The following is a 277-nucleotide window of genomic DNA, read 5'->3' as shown; positions in this document are numbered from 1 at the left end:
GCAGCTTTTCCCTGCTGGGCAGCAACTCCAGGAGGGCTTTTGGCCAGAGGAGGGGAGCGAGCAGGAGGGCTGCGTTCAGTGCTACGGGGAAGAGGCGAACGGCACGATGCAAAAGCAGGACGCGTTAATGCAGCAGAAGGGCTGCAGCGGGACTTTGGGGGGGAACCGGCGGACCCTCCGCTGTGCTCTGCCCGGGGCTAGAGCTTCCTGGCCGAGGGGAGCCCAGGGGTGCTAGTGGCTCCGACTCCCTCCAGGCACGTCGGGGTTGTGCAAGTGG

This window comes from Fulmarus glacialis, unplaced genomic scaffold (genome assembly GCF_000690835.1).
Source record: "Fulmarus glacialis isolate BGI_N327 unplaced genomic scaffold, ASM69083v1 scaffold40143, whole genome shotgun sequence".
Lineage (NCBI taxonomy): Eukaryota > Metazoa > Chordata > Aves > Procellariiformes > Procellariidae > Fulmarus > Fulmarus glacialis.
Note: the sequence above shows the minus strand (reverse complement) of the source record.